Source organism: Neoarius graeffei, chromosome 12 (assembly GCF_027579695.1).
Source record: "Neoarius graeffei isolate fNeoGra1 chromosome 12, fNeoGra1.pri, whole genome shotgun sequence".
Classification (NCBI taxonomy): Eukaryota; Metazoa; Chordata; class Actinopteri; order Siluriformes; family Ariidae; genus Neoarius; species Neoarius graeffei.
In genome coordinates, this window is record NC_083580.1 from 5,066,152 (window position 1) to 5,087,817 (window position 21,666).

At 39.3% G+C, this 21,666-nt stretch overlaps 1 protein-coding gene across 3 annotated transcripts in view; it reads left to right on the forward strand.

Annotated features, from left to right (window-relative positions):
• The first annotated feature begins 534 nt into the window (after nucleotides 1-534).
• The window catches only part of sema4d (sema domain, immunoglobulin domain (Ig), transmembrane domain (TM) and short cytoplasmic domain, (semaphorin) 4D), an 88,964-nt gene continuing 67,832 nt past the window's right edge, over nucleotides 535-21,666 (forward strand). The window contains exons 1-2 of one of the 3 annotated variants that reach the window (XM_060935391.1): nucleotides 11,496-11,567; nucleotides 11,647-11,736. The gene's annotated coding sequence lies outside the window, so the exon portion shown is untranslated. Of the gene's footprint in view, nucleotides 638-11,495; nucleotides 11,568-11,646; nucleotides 11,737-16,606; nucleotides 16,702-21,666 lie in introns of those variants that run through there. The other 2 variants (XM_060935390.1, XM_060935392.1) reach the window with 2 other exon arrangements.

The following is a 21,666-nucleotide window of genomic DNA, read 5'->3' on the forward strand; positions in this document are numbered from 1 at the left end:
CGAGGTTGTCTGCGGTGGTCACAATTTTTGTGAGGTGCGCGCAGAGCGTCTGCGAAGGGGGGAGGGCTTCGCAGACGCCATCTGCGACACTATCTGCGAGGACTGGGTTGTCAGCATAAATTGGCCTTGAGTGTGAATGGTTGTCTGTGTCTATGTGTGTCAGCCCTGTGATGACCTGGCGACTTGTCCAGGGTGTACCCCGCCTTTCGCCCGTAGTCAGCTGGGATAGGCTCCAGCTTGCCTGCGACCCTGTAGGACAGGATAAAGCGGCTAGAGATGATGAGATGAGATGAGATGAGATCAAGGGTAAAATAGTTTCCAATCACAGAACCTGTCACATGATAGCCTAGGGTTAGCTTTTCAAGTCCCAGAATTTCATAAGTTTGCGATTTTCTGTTTTATTTTAATTCAGATGTGGAGCAAAATCAACAAAATGTGCTGCTTTGAAAATTAAAATGAAAACTGTTTCCTTTGTTTTTTTAAAACCGTAAATGATCTAGATTTGTCCAATCTGGCAACCCGGGTTTGAATTGACTCCGCCATGCTGAGACGCTCTCACTAACTTGTCACGCTTATTCAAAGCACCGTGAGCCGTTTTAAATCGCCGGTGGACGTCAAAAACCGTTTTAATCACCAGGTTAGTGTGTTTATTAAAGGTTTATTTCAGTTTATACTGTTTTGTTGTTTTTAAGGAATAAACCTGAGAGGAATAACTGCGCGCGAGCTGGTGTGAGTTGGACTTCGAGCTCGCGTGCACTTGTTACTGAGGGGACTCGCGCAGCAGTGTTTTTTTTTTTTATAACGAAGCGGGTTTTTTTCAGTTATTTGTTTGAGGTGACCTTTCTTTCTCTCCAAAAAAACCCTTATTTTATAGTTAAAACGTTTATTTGAGTTTTATATTATGGTTTATATTCGTCAGAATTGTGAATTAACGTGTGTTGGAAGCGGCGCGTGTGGTGAGTGTATTTTTCTCCTGAGGTATTTTCGGTTGTCATGACAACAGTTTGCCTGAAGTAGCTGTTAGCTAATGGTTTTGCTGACTGACTTCACAATTCGGTAATTTATTATTATTATTATTATTATTATTATTATTATTCAGCGAATTTTGAAAAAAAATTGCTCGGTTTTGGGGATATTTTGGCGTCCAGGTTTAAAAAAAAAACTGGCTGGGTTTTAAAGGTCATTCGGGGTGTTTTAGCATAAATTAGCCTTCAGAGTCCTTTAAACAACAAACACTCTGTGTCAGGAGTGTGTGCTCCATTAGTGCTCAAGGTGTGTGTGTTGGGGGATTTAACTCTGGCTCCCGGCCTGAAGTAAAAAGTAATGAAAACATTTCCACCTCCAAACCCTGTGAGGAAAATCAGACTTTTCCAAAAAAGTGAGGTAAAAATACTAGGCACTAAAGGCTGAAATTCTGTGGTAAAAGTGCAGTAAAACACTTTTTTTTTTGGGGAGTGCTATTATAGGAAAGTAATCAGTTCCACATTGGACAACACCTTTTTTTTTTTTTTTTGAAAAGTGGTGTGTCCTGTAAATAAGGTTCAAAACATGACTGTGAAGATTATTAAAAATCCTCAACATGTCCGTACAGCTTCATTGAGTAATAGTACACTTCTTCTCTGGTTATCTTGGCGAGAAGGATAACTTGATTTTTCATTTCAACCGAGCAGGAGTGTGTCTGGACAAGCAGAACAAACTCTGGTTCAAAACACCCACACGACCTGAACAACAAACACTTCACGTCTTCTCAGGTTTTAGTCTGATGTTTGCGATGGACAAGAAACCAGAAAATAAGTCTGCTTTTGTTTGTGAATTATTTTATGAACTAAAAATAACTTTTTTTTTTTTTGTAACTACCGGTTGTTTTTAAAGCCAAATTCTGTATAACCTAGAACTAAAATTCGCCAAAGTGTATCTGGGTACCCATTATTCACTTGCAGATTTGTGAACTTTATTAGTTCCTTGTGAAAAAATTCAGACCTAATACACCATTCCAAGTCCACAACATTCAGGAAATGTTTCAGGAATTCCTACAACAGGAGTTATTTTCCTGTTGTAGGAAAATAATTAGTCAACAACAAGGTGTTTTGATGTAGCCTGACGTGAAGCATCCCATACAGACCATTTTCAAATTAGTGTGTCCTGAAGTGCTTTCTTCCTCTTATACCACAGTAGTTAGACTTTACATACTTTTTATCCATTTATAGTTACAATTTCCATGCTGAGGAGCATCTGTGAAATAGGTTATCTCCTGTTATCACTTATGTTCTCGCAGCTGTAAACAGTTGTTCCCTCACTTTCTCTTGGCGTTAATAAGACAGGTTGTTGTGTTAATCGGAAAAGTGTAAACTCTGTCCAAAGACTTTCCTGTGGTGGAAAAACGTAAACCTCTGATTGTTAAAGTGCTAATACTGGAGACTCCTTCCATACATGCTCCTATAAAATGTCTTCTTACAGAAAATCTGTGGGTTTTTTGGGAATCTGTAAGGCTTATGCAACACACTGGTGAAAAACTTTCAAGGATCCGTACAGTTCTTTCTGAGGGTCTTTGAGGATCTCAACAGAGATCTTCGATTTTCTTGCCAGGATCAATTTTCTTGCTAATATCTTCAAGGATCTTCAAAGTTCTTTTCAAGATCTACAAAGATTGTCAAAGTTTTTTTTTTTTTTTTTTCAAGATATTCAAGGATCTTTAGAATTATTGTCAAGATCTTCAAGGATCTTTAATATTCTTGACAAGATCTGCAAGAGTCTTAAAAAACAAAAAACACATTAAATTCCAAACAAAACAATTCTTTATTGATGCTATCGTAACACATACACTGACATTTCCAGTAGAAGAAGTCAATTGATTGACCAAGAGATCCTTTCAAGATCTTTGAAACCTTGAAAATCATGAAAGATTCTTTCAAAGATCCTTTTAAGATGTTGGCTATTCAGGATTCCTTGGTATATCCTTATCCAATTCTTATGAATCATAATTATGTAAGTTTCTATTTCCATCCTTCCCAATTCAGTTGAATTATGATCATTTAAAAAAAAATTGAAAGATCCTCATTAGATCCTCGAGGATCTTAAAGGATCCTCATAAAGACCTTGACAAGGCTCCTTAGAAGATCCTGATTAAATCCTTGAGGACTCCAGTTAGGATCTTTTTTAAGATCTTTGAAGGATCCTTGTTAAATCTTTGAGGATCTTGGAGGAACTTTGCAAAGATCTTGTGAAGATTTTGACACAGATCCTGAAAAGATCCTTCTAAGGCTTCTAACAAGCCTTCTAATGTCTTTGAAAGATCCTTGTCGAATCCTTGAAGATATGAAAGAATCCTTGCAAAGATCTCTGAGGAGCTCATTATGAGGATCTTTATGCAATCCTTAAAAGGTCTTTGTCAAATCCTTGAGGATCTTTACAAATGATTTTGCATATAAAGATCTTTCTATGATCCTTTAAGGATCCTATAAAGATCCTTCTCTTTAAGGATCTTTGGCAGGTCTTTGACAATCCTCATGGATCCTTAAAGATCCTGTGAGGTTTTTCACCAGGGCAGAAGCTAACTTATAAGGTGATAACCTGTAACAGTGTCTGAATGTTAAAGTTTTAACCTTAGATACAGTACCATTCAGAAGTTTGTACACCCCATACTCTACTCATGCATCGGTTTTTCTGTATTTTATATTTTCTACATTGTCAAACAATACTGAAGATATCAAAACTATGAAATAACATGTATGGAATTATGTGGTAAACAAAATGTTTCCAAAAAAAAAAAGTTTATTTTAGGTTCTTGAAAGTAGCCACTGTTTACCTTGATGACGCTTTGCACACTATTGGCATTATCTTCACTGGCTTCATAAGGTTGTCACCTGAAACGCTTTTCAATTAACAGGTGTGCCTTGTCAAAAGCTAATTGGTGGACTAGTTTCTTACCTTCTTAATGTTTGAGATCAAATAGTAAATAATAAAACTACACCACAACTGTAGCAATCCGTATTATGTCAAGAACCGCTCAACTAAATAAAGACAAACGATATCCATCATTACTTTACTTTAAGACATGAAGTGTCTCTTTTTTTTTTTTTTAATGAATAAAAATAAAGTAAAACATTTCAATAAGAAGGTGTGTCCAAACATCTGATTGGTACTGTAGGTTTGGGATACACCGAACATGTCTGAGGCTACATCCACACGACAACGGCAACGAGATGTTATTTAAAAATATATCGCGTCCAAATGGGCAACGATCAGTAAAATATCAGGTCCATATGGCAACGCAACGCTTGCTGAAAACGATGCAATACACATGCCACACCTCTAGGGGCGCTGTAAGACGGTCCCTTCGGAGACACCAGAACAACCCATACGAAAAAGAACAGTAAAGAACTTATAAGAGTTTACCACTGTCTTAGTAGTAAATCCTTATAAGGATTTATAAATAAATATGCCATGTATGATTTACTCCTGAAAGTGGCCCATTTTGCATTTTCCTCATACAAATTTTTAATGAAAATCTAGTATGTATGAAGTGAACATTGTGCATGGTTTTTACAGATAATGTGTATGATGAATTACACCGTCTTTGTATGCTTCACGTAATGTTTGTAGTTTTAAATTATATTTTACAGTTTAAAATGTATATGCCTTTTATATCCATATAAAAGGCATATACATTTTAAACTGTAAAATATAATTTAAAACTACAAACATTACGTGAAGCATACAAAGACGGTGTAATTTATCATACACATTATCTGTAAAAACCATGCACAATGTTCACTTCATACTATTAGATTTTCATTAAAAAAATTGTATGAGGAAAATGCAAAATGGGCCACTTTCAGGAGTAAATCATACATGGCATGTATATTTATTTATAAATCCTTATAAGGATTTATCCTTATATTTATAAGGATTTACTACTAAGACAGTGGTAAACTCTTAGAAGTTCTTTCCTGTTCTTTTTCGTATGGGAATAGAAGAAGTAAGGACGCATGCGCATAAACTATTATGCGCGAGACTTCATATTAGCCACAAAGTCAGGAAAATCTGTTCGGAAAATTACATTATAATGACCAAATACAATGAAAAGTATTTTTCCAGTCTCACCTGTGAAAGGTAATCCCATGTGATCTCGTTTGGACGGTAAACCTGTTGGTACAGTTAAACGCAGCTAATCTTTATTCTCCGCTTTGACCTTTCCAATATGGCGGCGAGGATGACGTATGCGGAAGGCGGTGTCTTTAATGGTCCGGAATAAATTGAATACTACACGTTGATGGATTAATTTGTTGTTTCTCACCTGTGAAAGGTAATCCCATGTGATCTCGTTTGGACGGTAAACCTGTTGGTACAGTTAAACGCAACTAATCTTTATTCTCCGCTTTGACCTTTCCAATATGGCGGCGAGGATGACGTACGCGGAAGGCGGTGTCTTTAATGGTCCGGAATAAATTGAATGATACACGTTGATGGATTAATTTGCTTTTTTGAGGAATGTATTGTAGGACTTAAACCATCATCTGAAGAGGTGAGATCGCTCTTTTTTCCCCCTAGTTTTGCTGGTGGGATTGACTCTGCCCTAAGGGCTATTCTCTCTCTCTCTCTCTCTCTCTCTCTCTCTCTCTCTCACTTTGCACCATTACACAATAAATATTCACAGTGAAAATATTTTGTAAGCGCGTTTCATGAACCAAGTTATAGGATTTGTTGACAACTCGCATCGCATCGCAATGAGATCATTGGCACTACTGGTGTTAAGAATCAGACCATTTCATAAATGAATATTTTGCTGTAGAGCTGCAGTGTTTGTACAATTGCATGTTTTTGCTTCACTATTACTGTCACTATTCTGCTTCTTGCATTACTACTGTGAACTAACACTGAACATAATAATAATAATATCCAAGCTCGTGTTTCACTCTCACTAGTGCTCTGTAAGGCTTTTTCCTGGTGATATTCGTTACACTTCTACCCGGCGTGAAGCACTCAGTCATGTGGTTGTGACGTCATCGTAAACAAATCCGTTCTACTCATCCAGACGACTTCACAACGGCAACGTTGCCAGATCTTTCCACTCTGGAACCCGTTCTCAAAAAGATTGCGTTTTGGGCACCCAAAACGCCGGTGCCGTGTGGACGCCAGGTCTAAACGATAAGCAATTGTATCGGAGTCACCTGAATCCGTTGCCGTGTGGACAGGGTCTGAATCGCTCTTGAGTGCATCCCAATGGTGAATTTGCTGAATATCTACTTTCCATTTCCATGGAAGCCTTCAGGATTGGTGTTTTAAGGAACAAAGTGGGGGGGAAGCTCAAGTATGAGTGAGCTAGTTTTTTCAAGTTGGAAAATTTAGTCAGGATGACTTGATGGCTTCCTCATCATCCATGCTGCTTGGTTCACTGAATGATTTGTTCTTATTCACAGCCCTCATCTTTTGTTCCAGTCATGTTAGTCACTTGGAAGTTAATTAGAGCACATGAGCACATGCCATCATGCTCGTCTTTCCACAATGAGTTTGTTTCCCTCGGATTCCCCCAAGGCGGTTTATTTTGATGAGGCGAGGCCTGTCTTCTGTGTTGATGTCAATAGCATGTCCTTGACTGTTTTATGGTGTTGCTTTCACACGGAGGCATTGTGTCTCACATGTCTAGACTGCTCTAGCAGCCAAACTGACACCTGTAACCCAGAAATTTACCACGCAGCATCATCGGCTAATCAATGATCACTGGAGTTTTACTGAACTGGGATGGGAATGAAACGCTATTTATGATTAAATGCACAGTTGAGTAATTTCCTGTTATAACAGCACAGCTACATGCGCGCGCGCATGTGTATATACACACACACAGTACTGTGCAAAAGTCTTAGGCACCCTATTTTTTTCATATAAACTTTGTTATAGATTTCTATTTTATGACTTCTATATTGTCGAGTCAAAACATTACAAAAACATTTTAGACTTCCAAATGGTTTTTTTTTCCAGCACAAAATTAAATGTTACAGAAAAAAAGTTTGTAAATGTCTGAGTAGCATATTCCATAAGAGCCCACTTTTCAGATTTAAAAAAAGAAACCATAATGAAGGCTACTGGGTTTTGGGGCATAAATGAAGAAGCAAGTGTGACAGTCAGTGTCCAAAAGAACTGTGGCTGGTTCTGTAAGATGCTCAGTAAAACCTACAGCTCATTTCCTTATCAAACTGCACTCATTGGACCTGAGACTACTATTATGTATTAAAAAAAAAAAAAAAAAAAAAAAAAATATATATATATATATATATATATATATATATATATATATATATAAAGCAAAGGGTTGTCTCACACCAAATGTTGATTTTTGGTCAATATAGCATTTACTGAAGGAGTCTTTAGTGTCCATGTTTGTTCCATTTATATTCTGGAAAAACACTCACCTTCATGTTTTTGTGCAGGAGCGATAGAAAGGACCAAACAGGCCTGTTGTTTTTCATTCTTGGCCGTGCCCTGTTAGGTAGTAAAACATTAGCCGTAGAGTCTACAAGATACACTTTCACCTAAATCCATAATAAAAACCTCACAATGGAGTCAGCACTGCTTCTCGAAGGTTGGCGGGTGTTGATTTGTAAATAATCCCAACCACATGAAGAGTTGGGAAAATTATTGACTCCATATTGATGTTGCAACTAGCCATGTAACAGGAAACAATTCGGTCATGGGAACAACATTACAGTTTGTTTGTGATGGTGTCATGCTGTCTCTTAATCTGAGCTAAGAGAAAGTAGCTGTTGAGCTATTTTTCAGAATGCATCGTGGGGAATCGGAAACAGGTTTAACGGATACTTTATTCGTTAATGGATGTTGGGAGGACAGAAAGCAAATGATGAGTAGATTGAGTTGAAAATGTGTATTGTCCCGTTTTGTGTAACGTACAATAGTGGCGTTTCTGTCACTACTTTAGCGTAGAGTTGCTTCGCTTTTCCCTCAGCCGGCCTTGTGTGGTACGCCGGCACGTTGCATACGAATTAGGAATATTTTCCATTTACATTAGTTACTGAAAGTATGACTGACTGACTTTTTTTTTTTTTTTTGATAATAAATAGTAACCTTGACAATAATCACAAAACTGCAGCAAGCTCTAAAAATGTATCCAGCTAGAGCTAGCTAATTTGGTAAAGTTCGTTTTATTTGCATTAATTAGCTAGCTAATGCTAGCTCTGCATTCGACGTACGTCAGAAGCAGGAACACGAAGTATTATTTCCAATCGCTGTGTTTATAGTCAGTGTTTATATATTTAATAAACTGCGTCTGTATGTTGATCGATCTAAAACGAATACTTCGAGATACTGAACAGTAAAACTCATTTTAACGTAAGAAATGTTCATGCTGTGAGCAGCCATGTTGATCTGGAATCACTTGCTGAACTTCAGGTCAAGGAGACTATCCCGAGTTCCTGATTAGGAATTCCGAGTTGAATTCTGGTGTTTGTTTGCTTGTTTTTTCCCTAGTCAGAAGTCAGAAATGGTGAATTGCAACCTTGTAAGACTCATTTCTGTTCAACTTTAAATACAGATAAATACGGATGGAGTCTTATGTCTGTACTCCGCATTAATTTTTATATTTGTGCATGTTTTCTGAAGGCTCATGGAGATGAACGAAACGGAGCAGTACCACCTGAAATCGTGGGGGCAGTGTAGCTAATGGTTCAAGTGAGACATGATGAAGAAACATAAAAAGTAGCAGAACATTTTGAGAAGTTATGCGAGTAACCTCTTAGCAGGAACTTTTTAACAGCTACTGCTGTCTACATCATCATCTCTGCTTTTTACTTAATTTTCTTAATTTGGTACGTTATTACGACCTCCAGTGTTGCCATGTTGGAAAATTTTGATTCTGAGCTGCCCTCTAGTGGATGTATTAAGGACACATGGAAGGAAGTATTGCTGGGTTTCATGTTACGTCACAGCCGCCTCATTAGTTATTCAAAACTTTAGCTGGTGGTCTACCAAACCTCAGTTGACAAAGCGTTTTGTACGGAGAAGGTGCATTGCTCACATGAAAAAATGCCTTACGCTTGCGTTGTTTTAGGTTGTTCGAATCAATCAAACCGTGAAACTGATAAGTTTCTTCAGGGTTCCCTGTGAACTAATAAAGGGTGAACGAGCACCGGATTTCACAAAAAGACGTGGAGAAAGGTGGTTTTTCAGTGAACCTCTCAATGAAGGGAGCCGAGTCGAAGCATGCTCGAGTTTGCAGTGATCACTTGGTGAAAGGTTTGTATTTCCCTCTCAGCTCTGTCCTTAGTGTTCTCCAAGGACTTTTCTTGCTACGTGTCATTATTTTACGGTACTTTTTTTTTAGTCACAAGGCGCTGAAGTCTCCAGCTGTTTCTTTGTTTCCTCCTCACAAAGTCCATATGCATGAAGGTTGCGACAAAATTCTTCCCCAGCCGTACAGTTACGATGTGCCGTGATCACTTCTCCGTCTTGTTTAACTAAGATCCAGGTCTTTAAAGGGGTTTCTGATCTTTGTGAATGTTTTAGCTGAGAGATAAGAGCCAACACAAGTGAGAATCGAGCGAACTGTTACTTGTTTACACTTCAACTTGCAGCGGTTTGTTGTAAAGACGCTAATGAAAAGCTTAAATACTTACACAGGCAAAATCAAAACAGGATTCATTGGGCAGCGACTTTATACCGAGGTCCTTTACCCAGCCACATACAAAAAAGTTGCAAGCCTCCACACTCTTCCACGCTTTCATCTGTTTTGCGGTGCAGAAGGACGTCTGCAACACCAGATAGTTCGAGATGTCGGGGAACTCGACTGAAGGGTAATTTTCGAGATTGTATGACAAATCCTTCTTTCCCAGACTGTAGGGGTCGATTCCATTGCACATAGCAATCTTCTGAATATATCTAAAGCCAGCAGTGGCTTCTAGATTACAAGCGTACTCTGATAACTTATCGCTAGTTGTTTGCACTACGGCGGCTGTTTAGACCACCAGCTATTTCACTTCTGGTAAAACCGCTAAGAAAAATCACGTGACTGAAACCCAGCAATATGGGCAGTGACTGTTGGCTACATCGTAACACTATCTAATGAACACGTCTAACATTTACGTTCATTTTTGCTGCACCAGGTTTGTTTTTATTGTGCGAAGTAGTAGCAAAGCTACAAAAATGTTTTTGTTCACCGGCTTGATTAAAAGTCCAGAGTTGTTCATCTCCTCTCATCTCATTCTCTCTAGCCACTTTATCCTGTTCTACAGGGTCGCAGGCAAGCTGGAGCCTATCCCAGCTGACTACGGGCGAAAGGTGGGGTACACCCTGGACAAGTCGCCAGGTCATCACAGGGCTGACACTTATGGGGCTTTTCCACTACCAACGCGGCTGAGTTGGGCTGAGTCGAGCTGAGTGGGACTGTTGGGGTTGCATTTCGACTACAACCGCGCTGAGCCGTGCTGGCTGGAAGTGGGTGGACACATTGGGTGGAGTTAGCGAAAGTGGGTGGACGTCACGTGATGTCGTTAGGCGGCGCAAACAGTGACCTCAGTGACCTTTTAAGCGGTAGTCTCACAACCCGGATAGTAAACAATAAACATGGAGGACATGGAGTCGTTAGTGTTGCTGGTCTTGGTGCTGTGGCTTGTTGTCACCGACAACGCCAACAGATACTGGCAAGAGCACCATCGAGAGTTTTCTGAATGTGCTCTGATCATCTTCTTTGTCGTAATTCTTCTTCTTCCGGGTTTACGGTGTTTACAGATCCCAGCGTGCTCGTGGGGCGTGTGTGGGCATGTGAGGACACTCCTCCTCACCAATCAGTGCACAGGGGAGTGTCTCCTCACGCCCCTAGCCCCACTCGGCTCGGTTGGGCTCACTTCAGCCCCACTCCAAAACCGTGCGAGTTTTGGGTGCTGAGTAAGGCTCAAGTGAGCTCAGTCGTGCTGCTCTGAGGTAGTCGAAACGCGAGCCGTGTTGGGCTGAAGTGAGCTGAAAAAGGGTAGTGGAAAAGGCCCAATAGACACAGACAACCATTCACACCTACGGTCAATTTAGAGCCACCAGTTAACCTAACCTGCATGTCTTTGGACTGTGGGGGAAACTGGAGCACCCGGAGGAAACCCACGCGGACACGGGGAGAACATGCAAACTCCACACGGAAAGGCCCTCGCCGGCCACGGGGCTCGAACCCGGACCTTCTTGCTGTGAGGAGACAGTGCTAACCACTACACCACCGTCCAGAGTTGTTTTTGTTTTTTTTTTGTTAGTGAATTAGTATCGAGTATGAGACAGATATTGGGTGTGTTGATGTTGGCGTCCGTGCTTTGGATGTATTGTTCAGCGCATACCAGGTTTGATTTTAGATTGAGTGAGTCAATGTGGCTCAGAAAGAATACCAGATCATTATTGTGATTTCTGTTTGCGGAATCTTATCAAGCTGGTTGTAAAAGTCATGTGGGACGTTTTGCTATCAGGCTGTCAATGGGCGTCGACACAACCGGTTCGATCCTCTGGTAATAACACGTCCTAGTAAAACATTTATCCTGGCTAAAGGGCAGAGTGAGCCTCTAAAACTCTGTTCCAGTGTTTAGGTGAGAACGGTTCACTTCTCCTTTCCCTCACTTTATTTCAAGACAACAGAGCACAAGCTGAGTATCTCTTTCTCTACAGAGAGGCCGAATAGAGGCGAGCTTTGTGTCACTTTGCCAACATCTTTCAGTGTGTGTCCAGAGAGCAGTGGGAACAGCAGCAATGAGACAGGTGGGTGCCCTTATTCTGTTACAACGCTGGAAAGTACCCGCTGCACTAAAGATGCCTTGTTGCCCTTGCTTCAGAGTCAGGCGCATCCATTATTAGACAAATTACAAACCTCGTCTCGGTCATTTACAAACTCCAGTTTCAGTGTTTATCCCATAATGATGCGTTCGGCAAAACTCTTTCTTTAGATCATGTGGTATAAAAGTTCAGCTCTTCTTAAATTACAGACACATGCCATGGTTTAGTGCTTCAATTAGTTGTCTTTTTGAAGAACGACATCATACTTTGTCCTTTGTAATGCAATGATCCTTCAGGACAGAAAGTAGAAAACAAATGGAAAGCTGGCGAAGTTTTTAGCCTGCAGCAAAACCTATTTCGTGTGCATTTGCATATGAAATGCTACACCGTGAAATAAGTCCAGAGCACTCACTGTTTAGCAGGAAGGTATGTTTTATGTGTGTTTTGATTGACCTTTAAATGTGACAGCAGGTTTAGTTGATTTGCAATTAGCTGCTCGTCCCAGGAGGTTCCTCAGGTCTCAGGTGAAGGACACCAGAGCTCGGGGTGAAGTTAGTGACCTGTTTCCTGAAGGCTGGGGTGGAAGAAAGCTTTATTTATTTTAAATAATTTCTATTGTCCTTTATTTCTTCAGGTAATGAAAGGCCAAAAATGTGCCTTGCCATTTTAATGTTACAGAATGCAACCAATTTAAATTCTGGTAAATTGCACCAGTTGTACAGCATTGGAGGAAACGCCCAAAATGATAAAATCAGCTTTCTGGAAAACAAACGTGCAGTTAACAGTTGCATGTTGTGGGTTATTTTTATTTTTTTTAATTTTTTGGTAGGGAGGTTTTGTATGTACACATGATCTCCTCTTCTTCCTTTTATTCGTTTCAGTCGGGCACCACCCGAACTGATGATCACATCAGCTTTTCTTTGGCTAATCAGACACAAGACTGATTAGAGCAGTTGGGGGTTAGGTGCCTTGCTCAAGGGCACTTCAGCCAGTCCTGTTGGTCCAAGGAATCAAACCAGCAACCTTTTAATCCCAAAGCTGATTCTCTAACCATTAGGCCATGGCTTCCTCCTTTTATAGGGTGCCATTATTTTTGTCCTGATTGAACGACAAGTCTTATTTGCCCTAATTTCTTTCTCTGAAGTAATGAACTGAGGTTTGCTAGATGTCCTTTAAATTAGTGTACTTAATTTAAATACATAAGCAATTTATGTAAATGAGCACAATCCATTTACAAAATCGTCACCAATTATACGATTTGATGCTAATCAGTCAGACATGTTAGTGAGTGTCCCAAACTCTGAAGCTCTTGTAGAGTGCGAACGTTTTTCCGCATTTCTCCCGTGAACGATTTCTGAATAAATTCATTTGTATCCATTTCTTTGATGCAGCACAGTGTTTGTATTTAACGTGTAATAAAAATACACAGATGACGTTACGGCTCAATGATGCCACGTAATCGGCGCAAATCCTCTTGTGGATTTGATCATTTGTTATTTGCGTTTTACTTATTAGAAAAGTTGTCAAAAATATTGAGTTTGCTGAACAATCGAGTAAATTGTGTAGGCTACAAAAATTAACTACTACTGTGCTGTGTAAATAAATTTAGCACAAACTCCTAAGTCGATTTCTCCTACTTTTAATCTTTAATTGTTGGAGATTGGGGAGAGAGAGAGAGAGAGAGAGAGAGAGAGATCGTGTGACCAGACACAGAGTTTCTGATGTTTTTCATTTAAGTTGCGTTTAGACTGAAGAAGCTTTGAAGTGGTGTTTTTTCAGTGTGTTGGAGACAAGATCAGCCAGCGTGATCAATGAGAAATGGGTAACCATGACAACCTTGGATAGTTAGAACATTATCATGATATTTTTCGATATACCACAGCACTAAATGATGCCAACGGGTTAAATGTTATTTAATGCAAAGCGGCATTAACGTACAGATCTTTTTGAACTGACTCGGGTATTTTCGCATGGAAAAAAAGTCACAGTGGTCCATGTGAACCTCCATGTTTTATAAATATATAAGCAGTGAGTTTGTGTTAAAGATAAGAGTTAAAATGAGGCATGTTTGCTTGTTGCTCTGAATCAAAAGCTGTTTACTCAACTGTAATGTTAACCTTCTGGAAGATTTTACCATGACTGCTTAAAATGGCTTCAGTCGTTACATAAGTAAACAGTTTAATCAGCTCTGTGTTAGAAGCACGAGGTCTCCAGATGCATTCTGGGATCCCACTGGATGTCCACTCTCATTAGAACAGTCATGTATCTTTTAGTCCAGGCTTTCAAAATGGCTTCATTCCAGCGGAGATTGGGTTGGGGCACTGGAAAGGAAGTCTGATTTGGTTTGAAGGAATCTGTGATGATTGATGTTTCATTGCAGTCTACAAGTTCCTCATGTCATGACTTCGTAGATGGATGAGGGTCATTCTCGTGACACGCCCGCAAATCTAATCTGATCTTCACAGACAGTGTTGAATCTTGTGAAGATGATGGATGTCAAGGTGTTGAACGTTGATTGGCACAATGAAAGATTTAAGGATATGGTGTTTTCCGGCCTTGGGCTTCTGCACATGTGTCTGGAACTCAAAATAAAATGTGCTTGAAATAAAATGGGTTCAACAGAGTGTAGCTTTGGGATCAGATTCGAAGGTAAAGACCTTTTTTTTTTTTTTTTTTTTTTTTTTTTGTAGTATGTTTACTTCATGATTTGTTTCATTTAGATAATAATGCTACTCAGAGTATCTAAAGTCTTCGTTTTCTAATTGGTATTCCTTATTTGTACCATAGCGCTGTTGAATTCTCCATTCTGATTATTCTTAGTGTTTTTATGTAATTTTTCTATAATAGTGCCTCTGACAGTTGTTCCAGCTACAATTCAAATCGCAATTTTAGACAAAATTAAGGTGCTTGTTCTAATATATATTGTTTCTATTGTAACGGCTCATTCATACGCATTTGTACTGCGGATATTCCACAAAAAAAAACAGGTGTGTAGTTGTTGACGTTTTCTGTGAAGTTTATGTAGCATTTATGGAAGGAGTCTCCAATGTCAGAGCTACAACTCCAAAGTTTACACTTTGAGGTTTTCTCAGGAACATAACAAGCTGCGTTTTTGTTGTTTATTTAAGCTTAAGATGAACTTAGTTTTTTGTGGATGTTCCACAACATTTAAAGGTAACTTGAAATGGATAAAAAGTACATTGTGGCTTTTTTATTTTTAGTATTATTTTTTAATTAATGAAAACTTTTTTAGCAATTCGCCAGATTAGCAGTGTCGAATCTATGGTGTCGAAGAGAAATTTTCAGAACATGCTGTTTATTGGAAAATAATCAACTTTGTGGTGGTAACAGGAACGCCGCCACACTGATGCTGATTTTTTTTTTTTTTTAATATAAATCTCAGCCTGATACCAAGTGTTTTATTCCTTACATAATGTCAGGAAACTTTACTGCATTGTTTCATCTATGACTTATCTCTGAAATTGTTCTTGTTTATAATTTGTATATAATTTCCATATATTTATAGCAGATTGTTCAGGTTATTGAAGAAAATGAGTCTGGGTGATGCAGCTGAAATGTTTTTCAGGCGCTAACAAAACAGTAATGGTGTCGTTAAACATTTACGGAGGGGCCTCACTAGAAAGATCGAGCCTTGAGGCTGTGTTTTTAATACTCTGATGACATGAGTAATAAGGCCCTGACGTCTGCAGATGATCCATGAATTATGGGCAAAGAATGGCTATTTTATTTGGCGGCTTGTTACAGGAAATGCATGAAGCTCTAAAGCAGGGGTGGGCAATTATTTTTTCCATGGGGCCACGTGAGAAACAGAAAATTTTGTGGAGGGCCGGACCAAAAGGCTGAACTAAATTCTGCATAATATTAATTGTATTTCTTTATATAAAGCAATAAATAACATTGTTTTTACAAGCTGCTAAGACTGGTAAGAATATGGAAAAAACGAGGTTGCCTTACAAAAAATGTCATTTATTCAATCAAATTTCCCAAAACAATGGCTAACAAAATGTGAACGTTTGTACCTTTTTTCAGTCACATTCACCCCAAAACACAATAAAGACATCACAATATTGTCTTTCTACTCCAAATATCAAGCAAGATGCATCATATTATAATAACGATGCCCACATTTGTAGTTTAATCACCTCATTTGGTGCTTTTCGCCGGAGATCGGCTCCGGCGCCTGCTGGTGACGTCACACGATGTGATTGGCTGGACCGTTTGAAGGATGACGTACAAGTTTGTGGTTGGTCTGGACAAATTACGGAAGTAGTTATCGCGGGATTAGGTTTCGTGGGATTTCATGTCATTCATTTCGCGCGCATTGCGTTTTTGTTGAACACAACTTCAAAATAAAAGCAATGCACATTCAGTCCATGCATGGGGTAAAATTAGAAAATACGTTTATTTTGTAATTTCTAATTAACCTTACGCGGGCCGGTCAGAATGAACCAAAGGGCCGGATGCGGCCCGCGGGCCGTAAAATGCCCAGGTCTGCTTTAAAGAGTCCTGAGAACCTTGGAAATGATGCATCAGCATAGTTAAATAAGATGAAACTAAAGAGTAAACTAAATACTGTAAATTTATAAGATATACACGCATATACAGTTTAGGCAAAAATGGAGGAGAAAGAGTGTTTTTATTGCTTTGCTTTCTCTTCGTGTGATGGCTTTTGAAGGAGGACATAAATTTGGGGCGCCTCTTCTGCTTTTTATGTGCCAGGATTCCAGTTTGGATTCTCCTCGGCGAAGTCGTTCCAGCTTCATAAAGCCCTAAAAGCAGTGCTGTAGGAGGGGGGAGGGGAGGTGAGACGACCTGGGCTTGGCTCAACCCAACCTGACTCCGTCGTCTTATAGGCGACACACACTGACTGCAAAGTGGCCACAGACGATCGACCTGCACTTTACCCCTGCTGAGAGAGACGGAGACACTGTAGCTGATTCTACACACACACACACACACACACACTCTCTCTCTCTCTCTCTCTCTCTCTCACACCATTATCTAGAGCGTCCTACACAAATGTAACACCACCTCAGAGCATTTTCCTCGATTCTGATTGGTCAGAAGGTGTTGATTTTAGTTTTCTATAACTGCAGCTCTGACACTAAATCAAATCACAGGTCTGTGTTAATGCACTCATTTTAATGTTATTTGTTATTATTATTTATACTGGTTTACCTCTGTCCGTCCGAAACACCCTTTTTCTCAGCAACCACAAATCATAGCCACTTGGTACCAAACTTCAACTTGGGGTTCTATACCGTGTGTACCGTTTTCAGGTCTGTCGCACATCGACTTCCTGTTTACCGACTGAATGTATTTACAAAACCTATAGCGTGGATTTACAAACTTTTCATAACATTTTTCTCAGCAACTGCAAGTCACAACTGCTTGATATTTGGTACCGAGCTTCAGCTTGGGGTTCTATACCGTGTGTACCGTTTTCAGGTCTGTTGCACATCGACTTCCTGTTTACCGACTGAATGTATTTACAAAACCTATAGCATGGATTTTGACGCTATTTCAAGAAGCAAAATGCTATTTCAAAATGAGTTTACCAGGATGCTGTTTGAAATCCCTGGGGAGAACACTGCTTTTTACTCACTTGTTTCAGGGTTCATTATTTGTTGAAGTCAATGTTCATAATAAGTGTCCTATTCCTTCGATTGCTTGCATTCTGATCTAAGCAAGAGCGGGGGATATGAAAGTGAGCAGTAGATCAGTTGATCTTGTTGTTTCTATAGTAATCGCTCATTCAGCAATACTTTTTAGTAAAGGATCTGTTTATTAGGATAGAGGAGTTTGCGCTTTCCCCTTTCTGAATAATAACACAACAACTTTCTTTTCATTATTAACTTCGTGAGAGATGAGAGGCTCGTGAGGGAACGACTATTTTTATAACAGTTATAATGCAAAGTAATAACAGGAGCTTCTTTCATTACTAAATTAAATGTAACGATAAAAGGAAAGGAATAAACCTTCACTTCAGGACGTCCTGCTTTCGGAGGAAGGTGTTGACGTGTCGAGTCATGCTCCCCATACTTTATTCGTTCCTGAAATTCATTGCATGAGTGAAGGATGGTGCAACAGGGTTATCAATCCTCAATCGAAGTGTCCTTAAGGAACTCTAATCATGACGAATGCCCAGCTGTCGGATCACGTGGTGATAATCGTCTTTTTATTGGCCAGTAACAGAAGAGCTGGCTTGCGTCTGCACCTCCACCAAAACCTTGTCCAGTGGAAATATTTGTAAGCGTATGCTGGAATGTATTGTCAAGGTTCCATGTTTCCAGCCTTTCCCTTTATGAAAACACAGACCCTGGTACAGAGGATTATATCGAGAAGGGAGGGCCGGACAGGGTGGACGGGGTGGACACTTCCACACAATTGACTCTTTGACCTGATGTAATTTAAATGGTGCCCAAACAAAGCTGATTCAGGATCTGTGTTCACTCTTCCAGAACGATTCACAGAGAGAGAACAGGAACAGGGTTATTGGTTGAAATGGAGGTTGTAGGTATGGAAAGAGGTGAACAAATTGAATTTTGGAAATGCACCAAGGGTTCTGGAGGGGGTTCTGGTCTCTGTCCCGGTGCTGTTCTTTCAGAGCATTTGACTCTGAATCGACTCAAATGCAGGAAGTGAATCAAACACATTTTGGGTTGTTGTATTTTTGTTTGTTTATTTTTAGTTAAATGTTAGACTGGGCCAAAGGACCGAGCTGTAGTGCTATAGAAATGCTCTGCATCCTGAGGATTTGGACAGAAAAGAGAAATGCGCTGGATGCGACATACAAAATTTATTTCTATCATCATCGTTATGTTTATACCTTGTTCTGTTGCCATATTTGACGCATTCATTTTCAGTCTCCATATTCCTATCTATTTATTTATTTATTTATTGTTTAATTATGTGCAGTGTGAATCAAAGGAATCATTTTGGCTCTGATTCAGAGATTCAGGCCACATCCACACGACAACGGCAACGTGATGTTATTTAAAAAAAATATCGCCTCCAAATGGGCAACGATCAGTAGAAATCAGGTCCATATGGCAACGCAACGCTTGCTGAAAACGATGCAATACACATGCCACACCTCTAGGGGCGCTGTAAGACGGTCCCTTCGGACACACCAGAACAACCCATACGAAAAAGAACAGTAAAGAACTTAAGAGTTTACCACTGTCTTAGTAGTAAATCCTTATAAATATAAATAAATATATATGCCATGTATGATTTACTCCTGAAAGTGGCCCATTTTGCATTTTCCTCATACAAATTTTTTATGAAAATCTAGTATGTATGAAGTGAACATTGTGCATGGTTTTTACAGATAATGTGTATGATGAATTACACCGTCTTTGTATGCTTCATGTAATGTTTGTAGTTTTAAATTATATTTTACAGTTTAAAATGTACATGCCTTTTATATGTAAATCCAACACAAACATATGTAGATTTACATATAAAAGGCATATACATTTTAAACTGTAAAATATAATTTAAAACTACAAACATTACATGAAGCATACAAAGACGGTGTAATTCATCATACACATTATCTGTAAAAACCATGCACAATGTTCACTTCATACATACTAGATTTTCATAAAAAATTTGTATGAGGAAAATGCAAAATGGGCCACTTTCAGGAGTAAATCATACATGGCATATATATTTATTTATAAATCCTTATAAGGATTTATCCTTATATTTATAAGGATTTACTACTAAGACAGTGGTAAACTCTTATAAGTTCTTTACTGTTCTTTTTCGTATGGGAATAGAAGTAAGGACGCATGCGCATAAACTATTATGCGCGAGACTTCATATTAGCCACAAAGTCAGGAAAATCTGTTCGTAAAATTACATTATAATGACCAAATACAATGAAAAGTATTTTTCCAGTCTCACCTGTGAAAGGTAATCCCATGTGATCTCGTTTGGACGGTAAACCTGTTGGTACAGTTAAACGCAGCTAATCTTTATTCTCCGCTTTGACCTTTCCAATATGGCGGCGAGGATGACGTACACGGAAGGCGGCGTCTTTAATGGTCCGGAATAAATTGAATACTACACGTTGATGGATTAATTTGCTGTTTCTCACCTGTGAAAGGTAATCCCATGTGATCTCCTTTGGACGGTAAACCTGTTGGTACAGTTAAACGCAGCTAATCTTTATTCTCCGCTTTGACCTTTCCAAAATGGCGACGAGGATGACGTACGCGGAAGGCGGCGTCTTTAATTGTCCGGAATAAATTGAATGATACACGTTGATGGATTAATTTGCTTTTCTACGCCCTTTTTTGAGGAATGTATTGTAGGACTTAAACCATCATCTGAAGAGGTGAGATCGCTCCTTTTTTCCCCTTATTTTTGCTGGCGGGATTGACTCTGCCCTAAGGGCTATTCTCTCTCTCACTTTGCACCAGGCATTACACAATAAATATTCACAGTGAAAATATTTTGTAAGTGCGTTTCATGAACCAAGTTATAGGATTTCTTGACAACTCGCATCGCATCGCAATGAGATCATTGGCACTACTGGTGTTAAGAATCAGACCATTTTATAAATGAATATTTTGCTGTAGAGCTGCAGTGTTTGTACAATTGCATGTTTTTGCTTCACTATTACTGTCACTATTCTGCTTCTTGCATTACTACTGTGAACTAACACTGAACATAATAATAATAATAATAATATCCAAGCTCGTGTTTCACTCTCACTAGTGCTCTGTAAGGCTTTTTCCTGGTGATATTCGTTACACTTCTACCCGGCGTGAAGCATTCACAGTCATGTGGTTGTGACGTCATCGTAAACAAATCCGTTTTACTCATCCAGACGACTTCACAACGGCAACGTTGCCAGATCTTTCCACTCTGGAACCCGTTCTCAAAAAGATTGCGTTTTGGGCACCCAAAACGCCGGCGCCGTGTGGACGCCAGGCCTAAACGATAAGCAATTGTATCGGAGTCACCTGAATCCGTTGCCGTGTGGACAGGGCCTCAGACTTGGCTAATGGGCTGTTTGGAATGACAGCGTGTTTACTGTGAAGCGCAATATGAGCGCATCGTTGATCATCGTTCAAATGTTAGTGTACATGATGACGTAGATTTGCGTCACTCCAAACCCACACTGCATGAAACTATTTCGAGGTGATGTGTATCTACAGATGTGATCAGTAGCACTCGGTGTTTTGTCATGTGTCTCCTGATCGCTCCTAAATCCACCCCTGTTTTGTGTGAAAGCAGCTTTGTGTTTGTTCCCCTCTCGCTCCAGGTAACAATGCTTCGGGCTCAGGTTATTGGACTGAGGCTAATGTCCTGCGTGTACGTGCATGCGCATGCACAGAGAGGAGTTTTGTTTATTGTCTGTTGGTGTTTTTCGATCGTGTGTGTAACAGCACAGCTGCTCGCAGATTAGTGTAATCACTCCTGTCGTAAAGTACAATGTAGGAATTTTTTTTTTGGACAAATTTTAAAGAAATGTGTGTTATTAGGAGACGTTCTAGTGCTAAATTGATAAAGATCAGACAGTTAACTATATACAGTGGTGCTTGAAAGTTTGTGAACCCTTTTGAATTTTCTATATTTCTGCATAAATAGGACCTAAAACATCATCAGATTTTCACACAAGTCCTAAAAGTAGATAAAGAGAACCCAGTTAAACAAATGAGATGAAAATATTATACTTGGTCATTTATTTATTGAGGAAAATCATCCAATATTACATATCTGTGAGTGGCAAAAGTATGTGAACCTCTAGGATTAGCAGTTAATTTGAAGGTGAAATTAGAGTCAGGTGTTTTCAATCAATGGGATGACAATCAGGTGTGAGTGGGCACCCTGTTTTATTTAAAGAACAGAGATCTATCAAAGTCTGATCTTCACAAC